Genomic DNA, 24,388 nt, shown 5'->3' on the forward strand with positions numbered 1-24,388 from the left:
ATGGTAGGCAACGCTGTCTTCGTATTGACCTTGAAAAACATACTTGACCTTGCCATCCGCATGCACCATCTAAATAATTAACCCTCGGGATGTATTTTTATTAATATTAACATTAAATGACGTCACCGTTTACGAAATTTAAATCCATTAAAAAACCAGTAAAAGAAATTGAGTCTCGTTTAACACAAAAAAAGAAAGAAGTTGCTTTTTAAGGTTGGGCCATCCCATGAGAAGGTCGTTCGTTTCGTTCTCCAACCACGTTATAAAATAATACATAGACAACACACAGCAACAACGACGATCAGCCAGCCTTTAGGTTATAGACCCCGGCCCTATTCGACTAGACGACACCTGCCGGATAATATAAGCGTAATAATACCGTAGCCGGTCTCTTGTTTTACTATACCCACTGCTATACCTCTCTTAGAGTGGTGCTCGAATTTAAAATAAAACAAAAAAAAAAAATAAATTAAAAATTCCCTCTACTAAAGTTTAAACCCGAGTATTTGGTGGTGCGCGTGGTCGCTGGCTGGCTGCACCGTGGTGGTGTTTTGTTTGGTCTTCACAGTCTCCGATCTTAGAGTGGATTCGCCTCAGATAGTGTATGGAGGTGGTTTGAAACGCACACCTCCGAACTGTTACGTATTGTAAAAGTTTTTGACATTAGACCGGTAGAGTTTCATTTCAAGTTTTTATATTGCGAATATAAAAAAAAAATTATATATATATTATAATTTGATTTCTGAAGTTTAGCGAACTCGCGCGAGACAGTGTTAAAACGATTATTTTATTTTCAGCAGGAAAGATGTTTTGGTTTTAAGGATTATCTTGCCTTTTTGATTTTAGTTAGGAAATCATCATAATTTCAAAAATTGTTCGTGAAATTTTGATTACCGTAATTCTATTATTTTTGTTCATTCAACTGGATTATAATTTTTTTTATTTGCGACATTACAGTTTTTTTTTATTATTATTAAATTTATTTCGATTTCTACAAAGTTTTCAATTTAATTTAAGTGAAGTTTGATTTAGAATTAGAGTCGTGAGGATTTTTAGGGTTCGGTTTTAAGTGCGGAATTTTTTCTTTTTTATCTTCAACGGATTGTATTATTATAAACTAATGCGTGAATTATTCAGTGACAGTGTGAAATTCACGCGATTTCAACAATTTTAATTGTTTTTTGGGTAAGTTTTCACTTCTTTTTATTATTTTGATATTAGTTTATATTATTTAGTGAAGATTTGTCAATTTGTGTTTAACTTATTTCGCGTCTGATACTTCATGTTTCATTATTACAAATTAATGGGTTGAATTCATTTGACGTTTAAACAAGATTTGTCAGTTCAAAATGAAACATTTGTCACAAACAGGACCGGAAATAAGAAAAATTTCTTATAGCACATGTGTCCAGTGACCCCCTGTTTGACAGGAAAATTTATAGGACATGTGTCCAGTGACCCCCTGTTTGACAGGAAAATTTATAGGACATGTGTCCAGTGACCCCCTGTTTGGCAGGAAAATTTATAGGACATGTGTCCAGTGACCCCCTGTTTGACAGGAATATTTATAGGACATGTGTCCAGTGACCCCCTGTTTGACAGGAATATTTATAGGACATTGTCCACTGGATAGTCCAAAATTGTGTCGCATCTCCATAGTCAAGCTATCAAAACTATAGGGAGCTAACAGTTCTGACCCTGAAACGTCACACCCTTCTATCTCTTACTGGAGTTTCATCCCTCCTAACGGTTGGAAACAGTATTCTGTGCGCAAAAATGCCAACCAGAGGGGAGCTGAGTGACGTCAGACTATCTCTTCCCCCTAGCCAGTTGTTAGCTCCCTATGGAAAATTATTGGTCAAACTATCCAGTGACCCCCTTAGTTTTTAAAAAAATTATGGGACATTTTAAAATTTTATTGGACAATGTCCAGTGTCCTGTGCTTATTTCCGACACTGGTCACAAAACCCTGCCTAAGACCTTTCTTCAAAAGTCAGGTATATTGAAAATTAACGTTCAATTAAACATACCATTTAAAATTTAATTAGCGAAGATTAATAGGCCTAACTGCGCGTGACTAAACCAGCTGTTCCAAATAAAAGCCTCTTTTTCAAGAACCCTAACTTATAATTTAAGGGTTATTGTTTATAATAGTTCTATGATGAACTAGCCTAAATATTAAAATTCAAAACAAACCTAACCCAAAATAAAGTCGCGTTAGTTACTTATTATATTATTATTAACGGCAGGATATCTTGAATTAATCTTATTTTAATTCGTACTCTAATACAACCATATAACAACAACAACCACAACAAACCTACAATAGAGCCATTAACGCCGCGATCTTTTTCAAAGAGGGTCACTGCAATCAAACCAGGAAGGATATTTGGCCCAATAATTGGTCAATGTCCTTGAGATCCAGAGATGGAATAAAGAATACTTTGATGGTTGGAATTTGCTTTAAACAAAAGACAACGATTGAATCCTTTCTTTCGTTTTATTTTAATTGTTAACAACGAGGGGATAATCACTCTCGGATATAACGATTACACGTGAAATCTTTTCTATATCTTGATTATACCAGAAGGGGATAATCGAAGAAGGATGACACTCTGTATCCTCTTAATGCTTTAGTTATGTAACATGATTCTTTCCAGGCTCACCCTCCCTTTTTGTTTGCTTTTCTACTCATCAAACTTCATTCAGATGGGCATCGCACCGTGCTAAGGTGAATTCTATAACTGTTTGGTATTTACTAAATCCTCAGCAATAAACCCTGCACAAACCTCGATTGTCTTGACGTGGGACAAAAACGCACAAGCGCATGCGCCTTGACAAATAGTTAAGCAGCGCTAATAGAGTAATGATGAGGGAACTATTTACATGGCGTATGTATGTTCGGTTGGTTTAGTAACCTTGCTATAATAAATGTAAAATAATGTTGGGAAGAATCATATTACAATTACCTCGCTTTGTGGTACACTTCTCTCAAAGAGAAGTATTATCCCCTTTCTGATTATACTGAGTGTCTGTCCCCTCGGTTAACGGTGCAAGCACGATTAATTTGCGTTTACTTTAACTGATTCAATGCGTATTAAGCTATAATATACGGAGCCGGCTTAATTTGTTTAAGCGAATTTTCCCATTGTCTCGAAGCTTTCAATATTGGTTACATTGTCTCTAATTTCTCAAACGCTTTATGTTAATGAAAATTAATATACTCCCATTCAGAAGCAAATTAAGGTGAAGTTATGATATTGAAAAATTATACAGGATTTTAAAGAGATAGTCGTGCATTCCAAGTCACAAAGAAATTAACAAAAAAAATTTAATCTAGTGATTAAAGCAATTAAACTAGAAAATATTAAATTTCCCTCAAATAGACAACCAGATGACTTATTTTGATAACTTCTACCCTAGTTTGTAATAATTCATAGTTAAAATCAATCGCCATCAGTAGTATATAAATAAGAGTTCTGGATAAGGGAAAATGGGGATTGTTTTGAAATTTTGCCGCCTCATAGTACGGTAGAGGCCGCCAAAGGTAGTACGGAGGGTCCGTACACAATTAGACGAGGGGATTGGATTCTTACACCGTTTACAAGTACGGGGAAGACCGATTAGTTCTGGATAAGGGAAAATGGGGATTGTTTTTTAAATTTTTCCACCTCATGGTACGGTAGAGGCCGTCAAAGGTAGTACGTAGGGTCCGTACACAATTCGACGAGGGGATTGGATTCTTACACCGTTTCAGAGTACGGGGAAGACCGAATTAATTGTATGAAAATTATATGCCTAATCATCAATGCTTCCCTGGGATATTACGGGTGTCTGGTGTCGAGACAGAACGAAGAGTTCTCAAATTTCCCTTCCGAGAGAGAGAGACGACCATCCGAGAGAGAGAGAGAGAGGAGAACGTTTTTAGTATAAAAGAGCGTGAATTATAAATTCTCCATAGGGATTGTACATACAACATTGACTATAGGGTATATAACTTTTCTGAACCAGGTAAAAAGGGGATTGTTTTTAATTTCACCGATCCAAGGGTACGGGAGAGGCCGACTAAATATTACGGTTAGTGCATACCTCGGAGTCGATGGAGGATTCAAATATGGATGTATTTTTACCGGTTTTATAGAAAATCCAGGTATTATTATAAATTATCCATACCAGTTGTACAGTATACATATAGGGTTTATGATTCAGAAGTTTATGCGTGACTTTCACCCATACGAGGCAGTTGTAGGTGGTGTGTTTTTTTTTTAATTAAGAAAAGTAAATTGGAGTATATAGGAGAGAAGAAAAAGATTATGTTTTTGGCGTGATGCAAAATTAAGCTAAATTTTGAAGGTCTTTGAATAAATCGCGTACGGTGGGGTATAAGAGATCGGAAAAGTTGGGCATACGTATAGGGTGTTAGAAGAAACATGAGGCATGGATGAGGGATATACCCTATGGAGTATTAAGATAGATATATACAACCTTTAACATGGATATACATGCCTATGTATTATAGTATTATTAAGGTACAGTTTTCAAGGAAGATCTACAGTATATCTATAAGCTATATTTCTTAAAAACGAATTATTATGTGTATAGTGGGTGTTGCTACCCGTTGTTTTGTGCACCTTGGACGGCATGGCCGGAGAATACCTAAGTTTCGCGGTAAAATGAGAACAGAGCGGGACGGGTTAGGACAATGGAAATAACATAGGGTGTGTAATTTCGTCTCAATTGCTCTGAATCGGCTCTCTTGGTTGGCAAGGGCAGGGCGCATGTTTCACTGTAAAAAAAAAAATAACGAGAGATCTCTAGTTTCGTTACGACGAGAGAACTCGAGGTTTGGAATTTCATAATTTGTTTATGCGTGCGTTTCACCCGTACTAGACAGTTGTCTGCGGTGAAGTGTATTTTGTAATTAAGAGAGGTAAATCGGATTATAGGAGAGAAGAAATGGAAATTTTTTGGCGTGATGTAAAATAGCATGACGGTCTTTGAGCAAATCGGGTACGGCGGGGTATAAGAGATCGGGAAAGTTGGGTGATAGAACGAACATGGATCATGGATGAGGGATATACCCTATGGAATATATCGAGTGGTATATACACCCTTTAGAATATAACATGGATGGATATTATTAAGTTATAGTTTTCAAGGAAAATATACGGTATATCTATAAGCTATATGTTTCAAATTACGAATATAATGGGTGTTACTACCCATTTAATTTAATTCTTTATTCGTATCTGGTTTCGCACACATTTTGGAAAACGACATATAATATGGCTGAAAATGTTGTCAAATACTAAATTCAATTAAAAGGTGCGGTTGGATGATATTTTCATTAAAAATTACCGTTAAATAACTAATTTCAATAAGAAATTCTGCTTTTAAAATAAAATTTGGTTGAAACTATTGTAAAATTATTAAAACTTGTTGTTAAATAAGTAAAAATTATATAAAAGTGTTGTTAAATTAGCAAAAAATAGATAATTGTTGATAAATTACTATAAATTATGGTTTAAAGTTTCGATAAATGAGAAAAATATGGTTAAATGTGCAAACAAATGATTTAAATGTGGTTGAAAATTTCGTTAAATGACTAAAATACGCTAAAATGTGAATGAAAATGTCGTTAAATGGCTTTAATATAAAAGGAAGCGATGTTAAATGACTGAAAAGCGGTTTGAAGTATAGTTAATTTACTGAAGTGCGGCTTAAAGTGTTGATAAATGCCTATAAAGTGCGGCTTAAAGTGTTGATAAATGCCTATAAAGTGGTAGAAAGTGTTGATAAATGAATAAAAAAATGGTTCAAAGCTTCGTTGAATTACGATAATATGATAGAAAATTATGTTAAAGGACCGAAAAGCTGTTTGAAGTGTTGTCAAATGACAAATAAAAGTGCTAGGTTGTGTCGTTAAATGAATTAAAGTTAAACATGAAAGACAAGGCTTTAAATTCCTCGATCTCCAGACATATATGAAGGATGCTATGGGACGAGAATGAATACGAATTGGACGAACTAACTAGAATCGTCCCAAGCATATCGGAAACAGGGGCCAGAAAAACAAGTATATCATTCCGAATATTTTGGAAAAACAATTATAAACTTCGAAGACTTAGGCTGCCCCAAGTACAAAGACTTGTCTTATCACGGTTCAGATTGGGTGGAAATATCACTCTGATAATAAATTGTGCATTATTCAAGCGCACAAATAGAAACTATGGAATGTGTAATATTTATCCCACGAAATAATCAGGGTGCGATGTTATTATCTGATATATATTAGGCCATTTGGCCAACATTTTCTCCCAAGCCTCGAGAGGAAGCGAAAATCCTTTAAGGTTATTCTTATTAATGTTTTATGGGGTCCATCACCACATGATATCCAATAACCTCGATTGTCTAAACGTATAAGACTTTTATCAAAATAATATGGTTGAAAACTTTTTGAAATACTAAATTAAATTAAATGGTGCGGTTGGTGGACATTTTCATTAAAAATTTCTGTTAAATAACTAATTTCAATAAGACGTTCTGCTTTTTGAACAAAACGTGGTTGAAACTGTTGAAAATTATTAAAATGTGTATTTAAAAAAGGAAAATTATTAAAATGTGTTGTTAAATAAGTTAAAATTAGATAATTTTTGATAAATTACTACAATATATGGTTGAAAGTTTCGATAAATCACAAAAAGATGGTTGCATGTGCTAATAAATGATTTAAATGTGGTTGAAAGTGTCGTTAAGAAACTAAAAAGAAGTTAAATATTCGTTAAATGACAAAACCCTGAATGAAAATGTCGTTAAATGCCTATAATATGTTAGAAAATGATGTTAAGTGACTGAAAAGTGGTTTTGAGTGTTTTTAAATGAATAAAAAGTGGTTGAAAGTTTCGTTAAATGACTATAATATATAATAGAAAACGATGTTGAATGACTGAAAAGCGCCTTGAAGCGTAGTTAAATTACTGAAAATATTTGAAAATGACTAAGAAATGGTTGAAAGTGTTGATAAATGATTAAAAAGTGGTTCAAAGCTTCGTTAAATGACTAAAATATGATAGAAAATTATATTAAAGGACCGAAAAGCTGCCTGAAGTGCTGTCAAATGACAAAAATTGCTAGAAAAAGTTGTTAAATGACTAAAAACAGGTTAAAAGATTTGTTAAATTAATAAAATGGTGATGAAATTGTTGATGAATGCCTAAAAAGTGGTTGAAGGTTTCGTAGAGTGACTAAAATATGAATGAAAATGTCGTTAAATGACTGTAATATAATAGAATACGATATTAAATGACTGGAAAACGGTATGAAGTGTAGTAAAATTACTGAAATGTAGATGAAAGTCTTGATAATTGACTAAAAAGTGGGTGAAAGTGTTGATAAATGACTAAAAAGTGGTTCAAAGCCTCGTTAAATGACTATAATGTGATCGAAAATTATTTTAAAGGAACGAAAAGTTGTTTGTAGTGTTGTCAAGTGACAAAAAAAGTGCTAGGAAGTGTCGTTAAATGACTATAATATAAAAGAAAACGATGGTAAATGACTGAAAAGCGGTTTGAAGCGTAGTTAAATTGCTGAAAAGCAGTTGAAAATGTTGATAAATAACTAAAAAGTGGTTTAAAGTGTTGATAAATGACTAAAAAAGTAAAACGTGGTTCAAAGCTTCGTTGAATGACAATAATATAATAGAAAATTACGTTAAAGGACCGAAAAGCTGTTTGAAGTGCTGTCAAATGACAAAAAATGCTAGGAAGTGTTGTTAAATTACTAAAAACTGGTTGAAAGTGTTGCGAATGATAAAAAAAATGGTTGAAAGGGATAAATGTCCAATGTTCGACTCTAAGGCGCTGTAAAAACATACGGATAGCGTGTTAAATTAACAAATTCAGTCAAAATTTTGGTTCTGTGTAATAAAAAACAAAAAAAAACAAAAAAAAATAATAAAAAAAAAACAGTTTATAGGAAGAGTTGAAAGAAAATTTTTTCTAGCATTATTTGAAACATAGTATATGAGATTCGCCAGCATGTACGTGATTGGTTGAATTTATTATATTATAGAAAGACGCTACATGGTATGACCTTATAAAATACAACGCAGATCTCAAGATAAGGCAATTCTTCAAGCTGTCCACAATATTTCTAAATAGGTCAACCAATTTAATACCTTAACGTAATTAATTAAAACCGTTTAAATCGATTAAACCAGCTTTGATCAAATATTTTCTATACGAAGTGAAAATGTCACTTTTTGGTGGGCATCGTCCACCGATACATCACTAATTTAAATGGTGTAGGTGTCCCAATGCTGATGAAGTCGACGGAGATGGACGGCTGAGCACGTCATATATACGCATATAAGTCTAACTTTAAAGATAAGAAATAAACGTTCGTATGTAAGTCCATCACCACACAATATCATACCCAATAGGGCCTATAATTGTTTTGTGGATTTTCTTTAACTATGCCTGGCCTTGAATTTCTAAACGTTAAAGATATCTATCAATAAAAAATGGTAAAAACGTTGTCAAATACTAAATTTCATTAAAAAACGGTTGGACGAGAAATGTTTCATTGAAAATTGATCTTAAATAACTAATTTCAATAGGAAGATCTGCTTTTTCTATAAAATACGGTTGAAAGTGTTGTTATATGAGTAAAAGGTAGTTGCAAGTGTTAGTATTGACTAAAAGTGGTTGAAAGTCTTTATAAATGAGAAAAAATGGTTTTAATGACTTTATAGTGGTTGAAAGACAACAACAAGGTTGAAAATATCGTTAAATGACAAATAAATTGGTTGAAAGTCTAATAAAACACGTGCTGAAGAAAACAAAATACGGGTGTAGCAATTTATATAAAAAATTATAATGATAGATTCGTCAAGTTTCAACTCTGCAGAGATGAATTTCAATATCAAACAGTACAATTTTGAACAAAAGAGCAAGTGGAATCAAGTAAAATGTTTCATGCTCTTTCGAAGGGAGTCCCAATAGTGTGGACTAAAAGCTAACCAAAACTAAAAGTAAACTAAAGACGAGTGAAAATCCTTCATAATCTGTTCCGTAGTTTTGATCAATAAAAGGTTGTATATGTTTAAAATACGAATAATTTCACGTTGACACAAATTTACCGATAGTTTTAAAGGTATACACATTTTCCAATGAACCCATAATGCAATTTTTTTTATTAAGTTCTTATAATAACTAGTTTGCCCAGATTTACCCCCCCTCAAATTTCAAACCCTAGCGACGCTACTGGTTTGAGTAGAGTATGATATACCAAAGCCATTGGAAAAAAGTGGCAGGGGACCAAACGTCAGGACCAGGGGAGGGCCGGCCGCCACACCCGTATTTTGTTTTCTTCAGCACGTGTTTTATTAGACTTTCAACCAATTTATTTGTCATTTAACGATATTTTCAACCTTGTTGTTGTCTTTCAACCACTATAAAGTCATTAAAACCATTTTTTCTCATTTATAAAGACTTTCAACCACTTTTAGTCAATACTAACACTTGCAACTACCTTTTACTCATATAACAACACTTTCAACCGTATTTTATAGAAAAAGCAGATCTTCCTATTGAAATTAGTTATTTAAGATCAATTTTCAATGAAACATTTCTCGTCCAACCGTTTTTTAATGAAATTTAGTATTTGACAACGTTTTTACCATTTTTTATTGATAGATATCTTTAACGTTTAGAAATTCAAGGCCAGGCATAGTTAAAGAAAATCCACAAAACAATTATAGGCCCTATTGGGTATGATATTGTGTGGTGATGGACTTACATACGAACGTTTATTTCTTATCTTTAAAGTTAGACTTATATGCGTATATATGACGTGCTCAGCCGTCCATCTCCGTCGACTTCATCAGCATTGGGACACCTACACCATTTAAATTAGTGATGTATCGGTGGACGATGCCCACCAAAAAGTGACATTTTCACTTCGTATAGAAAATATTTGATCAAAGCTGGTTTAATCGATTTAAACGGTTTTAATTAATTACGTTAAGGTATTAAATTGGTTGACCTATTTAGAAATATTGTGGACAGCTTGAAGAATTGCCTTATCTTGAGATCTGCGTTGTATTTTATAAGGTCATACCATGTAGCGTCTTTCTATAATATAATAAATTCAACCAATCACGTACATGCTGGCGAATCTCATATACTATGTTTCAAATAATGCTAGAAAAAATTTTCTTTCAACTCTTCCTATAAACTGTTTTTTTTTTATTATTTTTTTTTGTTTTTTTTTGTTTTTTATTACACAGAACCAAAATTTTGACTGAATTTGTTAATTTAACACGCTATCCGTATGTTTTTACAGCGCCTTAGAGTCGAACATTGGACATTTATCCCTTTCAACCATTTTTTTTATCATTCGCAACACTTTCAACCAGTTTTTAGTAATTTAACAACACTTCCTAGCATTTTTTGTCATTTGACAGCACTTCAAACAGCTTTTCGGTCCTTTAACGTAATTTTCTATTATATTATTGTCATTCAACGAAGCTTTGAACCACGTTTTACTTTTTTAGTCATTTATCAACACTTTAAACCACTTTTTAGTTATTTATCAACATTTTCAACTGCTTTTCAGCAATTTAACTACGCTTCAAACCGCTTTTCAGTCATTTACCATCGTTTTCTTTTATATTATAGTCATTTAACGACACTTCCTAGCACTTTTTTTGTCACTTGACAACACTACAAACAACTTTTCGTTCCTTTAAAATAATTTTCGATCACATTATAGTCATTTAACGAGGCTTTGAACCACTTTTTAGTCATTTATCAACACTTTCACCCACTTTTTAGTCAATTATCAAGACTTTCATCTACATTTCAGTAATTTTACTACACTTCATACCGTTTTCCAGTCATTTAATATCGTATTCTATTATATTACAGTCATTTAACGACATTTTCATTCATATTTTAGTCACTCTACGAAACCTTCAACCACTTTTTAGGCATTCATCAACAATTTCATCACCATTTTATTAATTTAACAAATCTTTTAACCTGTTTTTAGTCATTTAACAACTTTTTCTAGCAACTTTTGTCATTTGACAGCACTTCAGGCAGCTTTTCGGTCCTTTAATATAATTTTCTATCATATTTTAGTCATTTAACGAAGCTTTGAACCACTTTTTAATCATTTATCAACACTTTCAACCATTTCTTAGTCATTTTCAAATATTTTCAGTAATTTAACTACGCTTCAAGGCGCTTTTCAGTCATTCAACATCGTTTTCTATTATATATTATAGTCATTTAACGAAACTTTCAACCACTTTTTATTCATTTAAAAACACTCAAAACCACTTTTCAGTCACTTAACATCATTTTCTAACATATTATAGGCATTTAACGACATTTTCATTCAGGGTTTTGTCATTTAACGAATATTTAACTTCTTTTTAGTTTCTTAACGACACTTTCAACCACATTTAAATCATTTATTAGCACATGCAACCATCTTTTTGTGATTTATCGAAACTTTCAACCATATATTGTAGTAATTTATCAAAAATTATCTAATTTTAACTTATTTAACAACACATTTTAATAATTTTCCTTTTTTAAATACACATTTTAATAATTTTCAACAGTTTCAACCACGTTTTGTTCAAAAAGCAGAACGTCTTATTGAAATTAGTTATTTAACAGAAATTTTTAATGAAAATGTCCACCAACCGCACCATTTAATTTAATTTAGTATTTCAAAAAGTTTTCAACCATATTATTTTGATAAAAGTCTTATACGTTTAGACAATCGAGGTTATTGGATATCATGTGGTGATGGACCCCATAAAACATTAATAAGAATAACCTTAAAGGATTTTCGCTTCCTCTCGAGGCTTGGGAGAAAATGTTGGCCAAATGGCCTAATATATATCAGATAATAACATCGCACCCTGATTATTTCGTGGGATAAATATTACACATTCCATAGTTTCTATTTGTGCGCTTGAATAATGCACAATTTATTATCAGAGTGATATTTCCACCCAATCTGAACCGTGATAAGACAAGTCTTTGTACTTGGGGCAGCCTAAGTCTTCGAAGTTTATAATTGTTTTTCCAAAATATTCGGAATGATATACTTGTTTTTCTGGCCCCTGTTTCCGATATGCTTGGGACGATTCTAGTTAGTTCGTCCAATTCGTATTCATTCTCGTCCCATAGCATCCTTCATATATGTCTGGAGATCGAGGAATTTAAAGCCTTGTCTTTCATGTTTAACTTTAATTCATTTAACGACACAACCTAGCACTTTTATTTGTCATTTGACAACACTTCAAACAGCTTTTCGGTCCTTTAACATAATTTTCTATCATATTATCGTAATTCAACGAAGCTTTGAACCATTTTTTTATTCATTTATCAACACTTTCTACCACTTTATAGGCATTTATCAACACTTTAAGCCGCACTTTATAGGCATTTATCAACACTTTAAGCCGCACTTCAGTAAATTAACTATACTTCAAACCGCTTTTCAGTCATTTAACATCGCTTCCTTTTATATTAAAGCCATTTAACGACATTTTCATTCACATTTTAGCGTATTTTAGTCATTTAACGAAATTTTCAACCACATTTAAATCATTTGTTTGCACATTTAACCATATTTTTCTCATTTATCGAAACTTTAAACCATAATTTATAGTAATTTATCAACAATTATCTATTTTTTGCTAATTTAACAACACTTTTATATAATTTTTACTTATTTAACAACAAGTTTTAATAATTTTACAATAGTTTCAACCAAATTTTATTTTAAAAGCAGAATTTCTTATTGAAATTAGTTATTTAACGGTAATTTTTAATGAAAATATCATCCAACCGCACCTTTTAATTGAATTTAGTATTTGACAACATTTTCAGCCATATTATATGTCGTTTTCCAAAATGTGTGCGAAACCAGATACGAATAAAGAATTAAATTAAATGGGTAGTAACACCCATTATATTCGTAATTTGAAACATATAGCTTATAGATATACCGTATATTTTCCTTGAAAACTATAACTTAATAATATCCATCCATGTTATATTCTAAAGGGTGTATATACCACTCGATATATTCCATAGGGTATATCCCTCATCCATGATCCATGTTCGTTCTATCACCCAACTTTCCCGATCTCTTATACCCCGCCGTACCCGATTTGCTCAAAGACCGTCATGCTATTTTACATCACGCCAAAAAATTTCCATTTCTTCTCTCCTATAATCCGATTTACCTCTCTTAATTACAAAATACACTTCACCGCAGACAACTGTCTAGTACGGGTGAAACGCACGCATAAACAAATTATGAAATTCCAAACCTCGAGTTCTCTCGTCGTAACGAAACTAGAGATCTCTCGTTATTTTTTTTTTTACAGTGAAACATGCGCCCTGCCCTTGCCAACCAAGAGAGCCGATTCAGAGCAATTGAGACGAAATTACACACCCTATGTTATTTCCATTGTCCTAACCCGTCCCGCTCTGTTCTCATTTTACCGCGAAACTTAGGTATTCTCCGGCCATGCCGTCCAAGGTGCACAAAACAACGGGTAGCAACACCCACTATACACATAATAATTCGTTTTTAAGAAATATAGCTTATAGATATACTGTAGATCTTCCTTGAAAACTGTACCTTAATAATACTATAATACATAGGCATGTATATCCATGTTAAAGGTTGTATATATCTATCTTAATACTCCATAGGGTATATCCCTCATCCATGCCTCATGTTTCTTCTAACACCCTATACGTATGCCCAACTTTTCCGATCTCTTATACCCCACCGTACGCGATTTATTCAAAGACCTTCAAAATTTAGCTTAATTTTGCATCACGCCAAAAACATAATCTTTTTCTTCTCTCCTATATACTCCAATTTACTTTTCTTAATTAAAAAAAAAACACACCACCTACAACTGCCTCGTATGGGTGAAAGTCACGCATAAACTTCTGAATCATAAACCCTATATGTATACTGTACAACTGGTATGGATAATTTATAATAATACCTGGATTTTCTATAAAACCGGTAAAAATACATCCATATTTGAATCCTCCATCGACTCCGAGGTATGCACTAACCGTAATATTTAGTCGGCCTCTCCCGTACCCTTGGATCGGTGAAATTAAAAACAATCCCCTTTTTACCTGGTTCAGAAAAGTTATATACCCTATAGTCAATGTTGTATGTACAATCCCTATGGAGAATTTATAATTCACGCTCTTTTATACTAAAAACGTTCTCCTCTCTCTCTCTCTCTCGGATGGTCGTCTCTCTCTCTCGGAAGGGAAATTTGAGAACTCTTCGTTCTGTCTCGACACCAGACACCCGTAATATCCCAGGGAAGCATTGATGATTAGGCATATAATTTTCATACAATTAATTCGGTCTTCCCCGTACTCTGAAACGGTGTAAGAATCCAATCCCCTCGTCGAATTGTGTACGGACCCTACGTACTACCTTTGACGGCCTCTACCGTACCATGAGGTGGAAAAATTTAAAAAACAATCCCCATTTTCCCTTATCCAGAACTAATCGGTCTTCCCCGTACTTGTAAACGGTGTAAGAATCCAATCCCCTCGTCTAATTGTGTACGGACCCTCCGTACTACCTTTGGCGGCCTCTACCGTACTATGAGGCGGCAAAATTTCAAAACAATCCCCATTTTCCCTTATCCAGAACTCTTATTTATATACTACTGCCATCACTCAAATTAGGTTACAGCTCGCTAATTAGCGATAAGCAATTGGAGCTCTACTCTTTCTCACGGTCCTAAGGATGAAAGTTTTAGAGACCCCAAGTTCAATTAGTCCTGAACTACTTTTATCCCTACGTACTAGAACATTGTATATAAATCCGCTATAAATATTTGCTACTTAGCAATCTGATCATGACTATGCGCTATGCCCAATTAATTCTAAGCTCCCGTTTCGTTGATCAACCGTTTATTTACGGTGAAGTTCGGTGCCTTTTGCGTCTATCTCAACGTGGTGCCATGTGAAAGTTATTAAATAAAATTTGCATATTTATATGCGGGTAGTTTTATTTTTGCTTATTAATTAATTTATAACCAGAAATAAATTATGGGTTTTTTATTTTAAACGGGGAATTTTAATACCACCATAATTTTCTCGAGGTTCAAACCATTCGTGATAATTTTCTCGAGGTTCAAACCATTCGTGATAATTTTATTAACCTTTTTATTAATAAAACATTTGCCAAAAATTAAGTCAATGAAAAGTTACATTATTTTAAGAATATTGACAATTTAATTTGTTTTAACTGTAGAGAAATATCTTGGGATTTTCGAAAAATTTAAATGAGTAGAAAATTTGAGTTAATTTATTAAAATTAAATATTCTTATAATGATATTGATGAAAATATTAATAACTTTACCTTAAAAATGTCAGGGAATACCTGGAAAATTCAGGGAATTTGAATGTGAAACTAACTAAGATTAATTTAGATGATTACAGAGTGATTAGAAATTTTATTAATAATTAAGATCAGGGATAGATTTAATTTTAGAAGTAGGAATTTAGAACGGTTAGTATTTACTTCAGTCCGACTCTTAGCCCAGTATAGAGCCCGTCCCTCCAACACGTAAAGAAAATTTTAAATTATCTTATTGGCTCACTTAAACTACGTTTTGATGACGTAATTGCTGACGTGGACGGCGAAAATACGTAATTCCTTTTTACCTCTGTCGCTATGACCCGCCTCTTATTTCATACCCCTCCGTCCCGTGGAAGGGGCCAACATTACTCTGTTCTCCATTCCTACTTCTAAAATTAAATCTATCCCTGTTAAGATTAACAAAATTACAGAGTGATTAAAAATTTTATTATCATTTAAAATCGCTGTACTTTAGATGATTTGAGCTCGCGGATTTGAGAAAAATTTCGGTTGAATCAAATTTCTGGTTCTTGAAACCAAATAGATTTCTGGTCTCGCAGAATTTCAAGTATTTACTCGAAAACATTCTTGGAATTTTATTGGCGCAATCTTAAGGATATATTTTTGAGTGAACTTTTATCGGCAACTCTGGTTTTATGAGTTGATATTCATCAAAATTGACCCAACCTTTATCAAATTTCCTATTTTTTTCTACGAATTTCTGTGCAGTACGGACAGAATATTATTGAGTAAAATACGTCGTTAAAATTCAAAGCGGGTTTAAAATTAGCTAAATTTTAAGGCCAGAAGCGATAACGTACCTTTAAGTGAACGTTTCGCATGATCGCCTCCAATATAATAAGCAAAGAAAATAAGATAAAAAGTAAATGAATAAATCGTACGATGACCAATTGATAAAAGGACAACGTTGACTGCATGTTTTTATAGACAAAATGAAAATTTTTCTAAATTTGTTTTACGCATTTCTATTATCTTAAGTCTAATTATAACTCTTAATTAACGTTTCCATAAATGACTAAAAATTACTTTCAAGGGGCATGCAGTTTTTCTGTAGTTTGAAGTAAATTAGTAAATTTTTAAGAGGGAATTTATTTTTTATTTTCTTGAAATTTTCCGAGGTGGGAAAATGGCTCTTGAAGTGCTATAAGAATATTTTTAATTAGCGAGGAAGTTCCAATTGGATTTACGTGAAATTTGTCTTATGAAATCACGTGAAATTTGTCTTATGAAAATCTCGTGAAATTCCTAGAAAATCTCGTGGAATTCCTAGAAAATCTCGTGGAATTCCTAGAAAATCTCGTGGAATTCCTAGAAAATCTCGTGGAATTCCTAGAAAATCTCGTGGAATTCCTAGAAAATCTCGTGGAATTCCTAGAAAATATCGTGGAATTCGTAGAAAATTTCGTGAAATTTCGAGAAATCTCGTGAAATCGTGAGAAATCTCGTGAAATCGTGAGAAATCTCGTGAAATTGTGAGAAATCTCGTGAAATTGTGAGAAATCTCGTGAAATTCCGAGAAATCTCGTGAAATTTTGAGAAATCTCGTGAAATTCCGAGAAATCTCGTGAAATTCCGAGAGATCTCGTGAAATAATTAAAATCAGACGAGGTAACTGAAATTTGTTTTGAATTCAGTTAAATAATCAGGGAATTTGAAAAGTGGGAAACATTTCAGGGACGAGTCAGAGAATTCCTTGATTTGAATGTGAACTCAAAGAAGTCGGGTGTAAAACAATCTATGTTACTAACCGATTGTGTAACATGACCGACGTTCTATTTCGACGTTTAATCTAATTTCATTCTAGAGCTATAATTAAATTAAATAGCGAAGTGGGCACTTAAACTGTTAAACACAATAGGAAAAGTATATAGTAACATAATTCTTATCAAATAAAAATGATCAAAAGTCCTTAATTCGAAAAAGGAACTTGGGAATCATTTCTTAAATTGAAAAATATGGATTTAGGTTTTGGTAAGGAATTTATCTTGATTTAATTTCAGCGCTTCAACCGCAGCATTTTTGATTTAATTCACCGATATCTCCGAAACCTGTACGGCCGGCCCGGGCCTTTGCTTTTGTTAGAGGACCATCGGGGAAAGAAAAAGTCTTTATTATTTTTACTCGTGAAAGGTTGAGGGAAAGGTCTATAGTTAAATTCTTTCCTCATATTGAAAAGTCAGGACGTCAATTGGCGTTCTACTTAGATGCTTAAAGATGCTAAAAGTAAACTCGAGGAGCCCCTCGCTCTTCTCAAGACAAAACATGACGAGGGGTTGGACAGTATACTAATTTTTAATTTGCTTAAAATGGGGGGTGGAGGAAAATTGCATGTAGGCCTACGCGCGTTTGAATGTAGTTTTGAGAAATACTATCAGGGAGTTTAAAAATTGGCTCAAATAGACGAATGGATATATAGTTTGTGGAATTGAAAAATCGGCTGAAATAGTCTAAAGAATAAGTCAGGGAATTTAGAAATTGGCTCAGATAAATTCAGGGAATTTAGAAATTGGCTCAGATAAACTCAGGGAATTTAGAAATTGACACAAGAAAAAACAAACTGGGAACAGTAAGGGAATTTAATAACTTATTGAAATAGTCGGGAAATTTGTCAGTTTCTAGAATAAGATCAGCACGTAAAGGTCCGAAACTTCAAGAAAACAAACCCCTTTTTAGTTCTAAATCATGAAAACCAATTAACTCCAATTTGAAATTAATTATCGCATTTAATTTTCGTATCAAATGTTCGACCACTCGAAAACACTATATATGGCCGAATCGAATATTTTCAAGTCTGTCGGTTGTACAGTACGTGCTCCGTTTTTGTTACGTTCTCATTATGTTGTATTTCTTTATGTATGAATGGATGTATACATATCAACAATTTCTTTTATGGAAACCAGTTTCTTCTTCTTCTTCGCCCCCGCTCGCTCGCCTAATGTCGAGTGGTGTTTTAACATTGAGATCATCATGGGATGGGTAGCCCCCTTTGAAACCCCCCTCCAAAAAAATAATTCTCACTTGTTTTTGCAGCCCTAGAAACTTAATTAAAGCTAGGGCTATTTAAGAATCTTGGCAGCTATCCTCGTAATTAGACGTTCATCAATTAAAGTAAAGGTTGTGAAATATAAAAATTAAGGTATTTTTTAAGTTTTGGCAAAGATTTCACGGTATTGCGAGTTTTAAGATGGTTTTATAAATATTACAAAGATGGACTTAATGGTATAGCGTGGGAAGATTTCATTTTTAAGTGTATTTCTTCATGTATTGGGCTTCTATTATGAAGTATGTTAGCTGTTAATGAAGGCAATGTGTTTCTAATTTTTTTTCTAGAAATTGTGTAGAAACCGAAAACAACGAAATTTCTCTTATAATTTTTTTTTCTCTCATTTGAAATTGAAAATTTTGGGTTTTTAACCTTGGGCAGTTGGGCTTCTATAATTGTAATCATAAGTTTATAAGATGTGTTCCTACAATAAGTATGACACTACTTATACTTCGTAATGTTAGAGACTTGCAGCTCGAGCTAGTTCCAGAACGATGGAAGCGAGAATTGAAGTCCAACACTCGGTGGTTAATTTTGCAGGACTTCCATCTTCCTATTTAGTCTGCATTACTAAGCCTTTGACAGCAGCGCCTCACCAGGCCTCCCTCGCTTTACCTCGAATCTATGACCTACCTCGTTCACTTCATGACAAGCTCCATTTGTAACCAGTGAAAACTTATAATTAAACATATCTTATAAACTTTTGGTTTTAGAAATATATGATCATCGTAATAATGGAACATACCAGCTTCTTTATTTGTTAGTTACAGAAATATTTAATGGGATCGTTAGACATATGAATTATATTTGTATTTATACATCGATTTTAACCTTACTAATAATATTTTGCAATGTTAAACGCCCTTAGAGCGTTACTATTAGACGGACAGACAAAGCTGGGGTAGCAAAAACCTCCTCGTAACCAATAGGGTTATTGGTATTTTACTTAAAACATTTGCTTTTATAATTCCAGCACATTACTGACTCAGACATGGTCACAAGTGGTGTTATATTTTTAAATCAGATTAGGTTTTTGATTTGACGGATATGTGTAGGTTGATTTGAAACACGTTAGTTTTTTGAACTCAAGTTAACGTTCTGTAGTTTAATGCCTCTATGGTTACGTCATCAAAACCACCTGTATTATGAGTGACGTCTCTTATACATGACTCTAATTAAACCCCGACGGCAGTATCAAAGTATCAACAGAACAAAAATTAATCATAATGTTTTACCCTATTCTAATTAGAGTCCGTTTCAGTTGAGTCTTCTTAAATACAAAACCCCGTGTCAACGCATAGATACCTTTATATACATTGAATTCTCCGATACTTGTTTCAAAATTAGATACATAAATTTTACGACTTTTTTTACTTGTTTTCCAAAGGTATGTAATTTTGAATTTAAGTAATTTTTGTTTTAAGTTATGTTTTTTTTATGTAATTATGTACTTGTTTAAAAAGACGGGTTTTGCAAATGATATTATTACTATGAATTTATTCAATATTTGCATGAATACTGAGATATCCCAGTGAAAAATTTAAATATCTTATAACTTTTTCTACACACTGTATAAGGAATTTAATTTAGTAATTACCAATTACCAGGGATAGATTTAATTTTAGAAGTAGGAATGGATGGAGAACGGTTAGTATTTACTTCAGTCCGACTCATAGACCACCCAGTATAGAGCCCCTCCCCCAACACGTAACGAAAAGTTTAAAATATCTTATTGGCTGAGCTCACTTAAACTACGTTTTGATGACGTTGCTGGCGGGGACGGCGAAAAACACGTAATTCCTTTTTACCTCTGTCGCTATGACCCCCCGCCTCTTCTTTCATACCCCCCCCCTCCGTCCCGTGGAAGGGGGTCCGGGACTTTGACGGACGCGCGCCCAGATTACTCTGTTCTCCATTCCTACTTCTAAAATTAAATCTATCCCTGGTTATACTGACGAATTGAATAAATTCATGATTCTATATCATATCTAAAATATTTTAATTAAATCGGCGGTTAGGGAAAAAAATATTATATTTTAAATACCGTTTTCTTTTATCCCTTCTACTCAATTTTTATTTTTTTATTTTAACTCAAGTTTTCAATTAACAAAAAGCCGGCAAAAAAATATTTTCTGTGTCAATGTCTTGTCTTGTCTCGGGTTTAATAAGAATATTAAATTGGGGTGACGTCTGAAGAATTTTTAATAAAAACGAGATCTCCTCAATGTCTCTATCTCTCTAGAAAAAAAAATTTCCCATTTAGGATAATTATTTTAAACGGCTCCTTCAACCCCCATTTCATTCCAACGGGTTTTGAAACAAAGTTATCCCACTGTTTTCATGGCATTTTAATAAATTAATAGAATTTTTTATACCGATACAAAATATTACAAATTTTTTCACCTTGTAAAAATACTCGATATATATAGTTCCTTATTTGAATCCTGGTTTAAATAGTTATTTAGTTTATGGTTTTTATTATGATACGTGTAAGTTGTTATTCAGGATATAAAGGCGTTGATAATTAATGGTTATGTTTACCCCTTAAGTATTGTTTTTCATGGCTTCGAGAAATGGGATGGGTTTTATCGCTAAGTGGCGTGATAATGTGATTTTATTTTTAGTTTTTGCTTAATTACATGAGCCCTGATCGCTGAGCTCTAGGGTTTTATGTTTTCTAATTTAATGAATGCATACAACCAGAAGTATATTATACTTCTGTTCGAGCGATGTAATTGCATCATGATTCTTTGCAACATCAGAATATTTGGAAAATTATTTGCGAGGTAAAATTAAAATGCGTCATATAGGGAGCTGCCAAAGAGGTGTGGCTTAAAATGGCTCCTCCCCTTTCCACCAAAATGGCGGGAAACCTCACAGAGTTAAAGGCTAGTGGGGGAAGGCCCCTGATTGGTTAAGTGAGGGTCTGACGCTTAGTAGGGGAGATTTTCACCCCTTTGCCCACTCCCTATATAATTAGTCTATCTCTTCTCAAAAATTCGCCTATACTAGATACGTTTAGAAAATCAGCATAGAAATAATTATTATATTTTATTTAATAAACAAATAATCAATATCAAATTTGGCTTAAATTTCAATTAAATTTTTAGTCAAAAATTTTATATTTATTTTAAATAAAACTCCCAGAACATCAGCTTATATTTTCAGCTAGGTATTTCTTGGAGTTGGAGATTTAAATGCGTTATTAACAGACATTCCTCCAATTGACGTCATTTAAAAAAAATAAATACATCTACTACCAGATGAAATTACCCCTTTACGTACCTAATAAAGTTTAGAAATATTAAGTTACAAATACCGAGTTCTTTTGAAAATATATTTGGGAATTTACCATAGCTTCCTATGCATCTATAAGTTCATAGAGGGGGCAAGAAAAAATTTAAAAAAAAATTAGCTAGAACACCTTGCTCTGCACGATTTAAAAATATAAAAATAAAAATATTTCATCTTTTTCTGGTAAAAAAAAATTCATGACGTGATTATCGTGCTTTAAGGCTGCATCATGATGCGGCTAGTTCCGTCCCGAAAACCTACAGCCAAAGGGCTTCGAAACGTCAGTCGAAATTATCAGAAAACCGCGCCAAAATAAGAAGGAATTCACGAGACCCCATAATCAATCTGCCAATAATCTTCTCAGTTGAGCGCGGTTGAAATTAAAAATGCAACACAAACGAGTTTATCTTTAAAGTTTTGATCCAAGCTTCTTCAGGGTTCATACAAATCTGGTATACAGGGAAAACGTAGGGAAATTTAGAATTTTTTGTAAAATTCAGGGAAATCAGGGAAATTTGTGAGGTTTTAGTAAGGTTGCTTTGAAGGGCTTGCTTCAACTATAAGAAACCACTTCCGTTGTTATTACTCCATGTATGGGGAAAATACCTGGAAAACTCAGGGAAATATATGTGGGAAAATACCTGGAAATTCAGGGGAATATATGGTGAAAAAAACCTGGAAATTCAGGGGAATATATGGTGAAAAAAACCTGGAAAATTCTGGGAAATATATGTGGGAAAAACCTGGAAAACTCGGGGAAATCGGTTTTCCTAAAGTTATATGAGCCCTGTTCTTTGGCTTAGTTAGAGATTATCAAAGTATCGGAATAACTTAAAATCATCTCCATTCTTTATTTGATAGTAACTGAGTATCAATTTGAATTTGATGGATTAGGGTTGAGGTATCTATTGACTCGATTTTTGAAGGGCCCACCTAATTGTAATTGATTACGCCTAAGGGGTATCGTACTTGTTCATATTTATATTTATACTTCTAAGAAAATCGTCCTTCCCTCTGCAAATATTAAATAATAACTATCAGAAACCATAAAATGTAATTAAAAATTTAATCTATTCAATATTACAATATTCAGAAGCACAATAATTGAAACGTGCATAAATTACGTACACCTAAACTATTACATCGGTTTCGTATACTTATGTCAGCGTGTATACCAATATGCCTTAAAAAATATGGCAATAAACCCACAAAAATCATTTGAAAAATAAATTCTTCTAGAAAATTTTTAAAACTCAAGAAATATCAGTGAATTTATTTCATTGTGGCGAAAAATTTAACTATATATTTTTCACTTTTTTTATAAAAAAATACCAACCAACTCCCCTTCCGTTCATTTTGATTGTATACCAAAATCCCCCCAGCCAAAATCCCCCCGGCCAAAATCCCCCCAAATCATAAGTAACGGACAAAATCCCCCCAATGTAGGACAAAATCCCCCCAAATCATTATAACAAGACAAAATCCCCCCAAATCAATATAACAAGACAAAATCCCCCCAAATCATTATAACAGGACAAAATCCCCCCAAATCATTATAACAAGACAAAATCCCCCCTAATAATTATAACAAGACGTAACATTGTTAAATGATTTATAAAATATTACTAACCTAACATAACAGTAACGTTTTGGAAAAGGCGTAACATTGTTAAATGATTTGTAAAATACTACTAACCTAACATAACAGTAATGTTTTGGAAAAGGCATATTATTTGATAAGTCAATGATGCTAAACATTTATATTTTGGAAAAGGCATATTATTTGATAAGTCAATGATGCTAAACATTTATATTTTGGAAAAGGCCTAACATTGTTAAATGATTTATAAAATATTATTTGAGAAGTCGGTAGGATTTCGGTATGAGGTCAAAAATCATTTTAGAGCAAAATCAAGCACACCATTCGATAGAGCGTAAAATTTAGATCTAAAATATTCCCCGCTTTTTTCAAATTTCCAAAAAAAAAACCAAAAACATTTTTTGCAGTATAGGTGAACAAGGTCAAAAACAGTGTGGAAAACATCAGAGGGCCAATAATTTGGCACCTTTTCCAACCTAACCTAACCTAACCTAACCAAACCTAACCAAACCTAACTAAACCTAACCTAACCCAACCCAACGTAACCCAACCTAACCTAACCTAACCTAACCCAACCTAACCTAACCTGACCTAACCTAACCTGACCTGACCTGACCTAACCTAGCCTAACCTAACCTAACCTAACCTAACCTAACCTATTCGGCCTCTTAAGTGAAAATGAACCCTAACGTTAAACATCAATATTTTGGAAAAGGTGGCAATTCTTATGGGGGATAAGACTTTTTTTTTTTGGAACTTTGAAAAAAGCGGCGGCCATTTTAGATCTAAATTTTACGCTCTATCGAATGGTGTGCTTGATTTTGCTCTAAAATGATTTTTGACCTTATTCACTCATACCGAAATTGTACCGAGAACTCAATGAAGCATAACATCAATATTTTGGAAAAGGCGTAACGTTGTTAAATGATTTATAAAATATTACTAACCTAACTTAACCAAACCTAACCTAACCTAACATAACAGTAAT

The 24,388-nt window shown here is 33.1% G+C and overlaps 1 protein-coding gene across 1 annotated transcript in view; it reads left to right on the forward strand.

The window, feature by feature from the left end:
• Positions 1-1,032: 1,032 nt before the first annotated feature.
• The window catches only part of LOC149709995 (uncharacterized), a 106,859-nt gene continuing 83,503 nt past the window's right edge, over positions 1,033-24,388 (forward strand). Inside the window, exon 1 of the mRNA XM_089858619.1 lies at positions 1,033-1,185. The gene's annotated coding sequence lies outside the window, so the exon portion shown is untranslated. The remainder of the gene's footprint in view (positions 1,186-24,388) is intronic.

Source organism: Phalangium opilio, unplaced genomic scaffold, assembly GCF_054372755.1.
Source record: "Phalangium opilio isolate 3A_F unplaced genomic scaffold, DU_Popi_V2 ptg000011l_1, whole genome shotgun sequence".
Lineage (NCBI taxonomy): Eukaryota > Metazoa > Arthropoda > Arachnida > Opiliones > Phalangiidae > Phalangium > Phalangium opilio.